Raw genomic sequence first — 4,719 nt, 5'->3', positions numbered from 1 at the left:
CCTTTGGGACTTTGCACATGCTGTTTCTGCTTCCTGAAATATTCTCCCTACCCTGCCAAATCTTCACCTGTCCAACACTGTTCATTATTCAAATATCAGCTTGACCCCTACTTCTTCCAGGACATCCCCCCTAAACCATCCCAATGCACCTCCAGACCTGGCTGAATGACCTTCCCGTGTGTTCCTGTTACACCACTGGATTAAAACTATTGTAGTACTTATCCTACTATATTATAATTATCCAAAAAACCAGGAATTACTTGTAATTTTAATCACCTCTCTCCCCTAATGAGTTAAGAACAATTTCTTACTCCTTGCTTAATCCCCAGCACCTAAAAGAGTATCTGCATCAAATAAGCACTCAATTAAAAACAAGTTGATGAATAAATGGATGTTGACATTTACCTCCTAGAGAGGTAATAATGATCATTGAATGCCCATAATGATCATTGAAACCTGACTTCACCACTGTAAGAGAAGTTGGACAGGGTCACATTGGGTGGTTTGCTCTAAGCACAGGATTTCACTGTAGGCATACTAACTAGCATGTTTACTCCTAGGAAGTATCATTAGTATTTCCTCTTCAGGTCCATGGAAGACACACTTCTTTGGGATGAGTCTAAGTTCAAGGCAGAGACAGTGCCTAGCCTTGATGTTATCAGTTGCATAATCCTGGTGGAATGTTGAATAGATCACAATTCTGAATTTTTCCGTTATTCGTAAATCAGAAAAAAAGACTGTACATTATTCTTTTCTCTACTTTAAAATCTATCCAGCCTGGAGAAATTAAGGAGAGCACCAATTCAGAAAACAATCTGGTTCTGCTATGAAATACTTTCTCTAAACTGACCTATTTTATATGATGAGCTACTTAATGAATACAACTTAGGAATATGCCTCCTAAAATACCACAGAATATAGCATTGCTCTGAATTTTTGACAGTACCTGGGTGTGGTACATCAGCAATTCATTCCCTAGCACTGAAAGACTGAAGATCAGTAACTAAATCATATAAGTGCTTATCAAGTAATTAAGTTATTAAAATGACATAAATCAGTCAGTGCATATCTTGCTTTTGTCTTTGGTTCTTTGTCTTCTCCATTTTACTAGTCAAAACACTATTTTCAGCACCATTCTCAGGAACTAAGAAAGCTATATTTAAACAATGTTAATAGGAGTGACATAAACCTGCCCAAAGGAATCACAGACGTCTAAGGCTACACCCCCTTGCGCTTAGCAAGGAAAAATAGACAGTAGCAGCCTGAACTTGGAATTCTAAAGCTTTTGTTACAGAGCAGCAATCTATATACTTTCTAAATCATTTTTTCCCTTATCACTGGAGCTTTTTACTCTTGTTGTTCATATGAAGGTTAAAATTTATCAAGCGCAAAAATAGTCACCACAGTAAAAAAAATACATTTATGGAGCCAAATAAAGGCTAATGTATTTTTCATCATTAATTAGAATTGTGGAAGGGTGTTTTTTTATTCTTTCAAGTTTAACTCAGAAATATTTAAAGTTCTTATTTTCAACTGAATTTGAGTCTGGGGAGGTTTGAAGGGAATGACCTTCAAAATGAGCAAAGAAATTATTTCCCAAAAGTCATTTATTTAGATTTCCTGACTGTGGTGATAACCTGCAAATTAGATTTGGGGAAATTCAGTGTGTTTGTTGTGGTGGGGGGGTGGGGGGAATAACACTGATTTAGAAGTCTGTCCTTCAGGGAAGAGAACCCTACCCAAATTCAGAAAACCATTCACTGACCATTTAAAACCAATTGAAAAATGTCAAGACGCTTTTAAAGACGGCTATTAGAAATGCAAACAGAAAGTTATCTCTGACTCTCATAAGCAAAATAAACAAAATGATGCACCCTGGAAGATATTGTGTTAGTTCCAAAAAAAAAAAAAAAAAAGAAGCCCAACTTTCTTCAAAAGTAAAGATGATCTACTAGCCTATGGATAGAGTCATTGCCAGGAAAGATGAGGATCACAGATGAAAGAACATTCAATTTGTCCAGGAGGAAGTCATTAGAACTTCTTTGGTAAGTACAATTTCAGTGCAGAGGATAGTGATAAAGTAGCTGAGAGAAGGTCAAGAAGAAAGTCAGAGGTGAGGAAGTGATTCAAACATCTGATGGGTCTGGAATAGATTGAAGGAAAGGTTTTTAGTTGAAGAATGAAGAAAAGTTAATGGATTTTGGGGGGCTGGGTTTAATAAGAGTAAAAGGGAATTAAAGTTAAAAGATAAAGGAGAGTTTCAGAGACAAGTTATGGGAAAAGAATACCACAGGGAGCAGTTTATTCAGCCCAAAGTTCTAGAAAAGAGAAAAGCAGGAACATGAAGGTGCAAACAAGAGGAAATATATAAAGAAGTAAGACAGAAAATGAAGGCAGCATAAAGGAATAAAGAAAAACAGAGAAGGGTAGGATGAAGAGAGACTGTTCTGGAGAAGTTAGATGATAATGTCTTAAATGAGCACCTCAAAAAAAAGTAAGAATAAAAACTATAAAATTTTGAGAGACAGTTGGAGGAAACTGTAAAAGGTCTTGGGCTAAAGTTAAAGGAAACAAACGGAATAGGGATGTGCTGTTGTACAAGATTACAACAAAAGTTGCAAGAGCAAAGAACAAACTTTTACTGAAGGTTTTTGTCCAGAAAATATACCACCATCACCACCCCTGCCCCAAAGGGCAAAACAAAATGAAAACAGGAGGATGAAATGATGAGAATCCAAAGCCAGGAGTGGGTAAAGCAAACATAAAGACAAAAAAACAAGAAAGTTCAGGTAAGAAAAGTAGAACTCTTTATGTGGTGAGCAGAGACGTAAGGGATCAAGGGAATGGGAGAGCACATTCTGGGCAGACAGAAACAAGTATTAAATTTCCCTGAAACATACAGTTATTGAGTTCAACTTACCTTCGGTAAAATCATTCCCAAACAAGAGGGAATTTAGCCATGACCTGTAAGACTCTTCTTTCCTGTAAGTTAAAATAGCTTGAAACATAGAGCACAATATTCATGTACACTACTTCCCATGATGGTGTGTAATTTCATCTGGTGTTTATAACAAATTCACCATATATCTCCAGGATGAACAAAGTTGACAGGCAATTTCCTTTCCACTGCCATTAGCATCTACTCACCTTTCTGGTTTATACCTGTTAAATTTTAATACTACCTCCAAGGATTTTCAGAATGTTCCATAATTCAAGACCTGAGAGTTAAGTGATGAAGGAATGTCTTGGAGCACTTCCCTAATACCTAGACAGCCCAATCTACTTTTATCATAAGCTTCTGACAGTCTACCACTTCCTTTTGTCATTTTGTGAAGAGGCTGACACCAACTTAAAAGACATTTCATCACAGTACTAGGACTTCACAGGTGGAGAGGTGGAAAGAATACGGGTTTTGCACAGACGGAATTCAAATCCCAGCTTTATGATGCTGGGCAAGTTTCCTGTCCTCTCTGAGCCTCAGTTTCATCATCTATAAATTTGGGATAATAATATTTACCTCCTTGGTTGCTGTAATATTTACCTCTCAGTTGTTGTAAATGAGACAGTGTACAAAGAATAATTTACAAATTGCTTGGCACAGAGTAGGTACTCCTAAATTACAATTATTACTGTTATTTACATGTCTGTCTGAGGCATGAGAACCTCACCTAGCTGTAAGTTGTCTTGCTCTGGGTCACGCCACGAAATTGTTAACCTTTCCTGAAGCCAACATATTAGTCACTTTGTAGGAACAGATATGGCTTATTTTTTGGAACTCTCTTCTTTCTGAAGTTTAATATTAATGTTATTGATAGCATAAAATCAGGTCTCCTTTATATTAAAGTTAGGCTATTCATTTCACTTCTTTCTTTGTTCTCACCACAGTTTTCTAATAAACTATAAAAATGTTATTAATTATTTTATTTTCATATATTATACCTTGAAAGTATTAAAACTGATTAAATATTGAACATATTGCACCACCTATTTTGATGACAGGCTTCTAACGTCTGGTGAGTATAAGTCAAAGCTTGTTTGCAAAAACATTAAATATATAAATATACATTTAATATATATATTAGCATACATATATGATATGTGCTATATACACTATGTATATGTTTATTATTATTATATATAAAATATATAATATTTTAACCACTTTCTTTCTTTCTTAATATTCAACCACTTTAACCACTTTAGCTATCAGTATGCTAAAATGTCATTTAAACATTTGTGTTTAGGAAAAAAAAGCACCTTTTCAGAAGTTCAGACATTCTCTTTCTGGCTTTGTTCATTTTTTATAATGTAATAGCACCTAAAGAGAGGCACATCAAACTTCCCATCACTGATGGCTTCAAGGGTTTAGAGTCTTGCCTAAGAGCAAGAGGACCCTGGGGAAGCTCAAGCAACTGGAGAAGAGGCACCAACAAAGAGGTCAGAGACTTTGGACTCAGGAACCAACACAGACACACACGTCCCCAACTTCACAATGTCACCAAGAACCACCTCTGTTAACAAGGTATTTAAAGCTTTTGACAGCAGGTATAGTCTTTCCCTCCCCCATGCCTCAGTAACAGTTGATGTCTCTGTTGTTAGCACATTTGTCACTTATATGTGACAAATGTCTCCTCAGGAGACCGAATTGAGCTGCTGAACAGCAGGAGTCACATTGTGGGTTCTTTTTTTTTTTTGAGAAGATGTTCAATACCCTTTTGT

Source organism: Balaenoptera acutorostrata, chromosome 4 (assembly GCF_949987535.1).
Source record: "Balaenoptera acutorostrata chromosome 4, mBalAcu1.1, whole genome shotgun sequence".
NCBI classification, from domain to species: domain Eukaryota; kingdom Metazoa; phylum Chordata; class Mammalia; order Artiodactyla; family Balaenopteridae; genus Balaenoptera; species Balaenoptera acutorostrata.
This window is presented reverse-complemented; position numbering follows the sequence as displayed.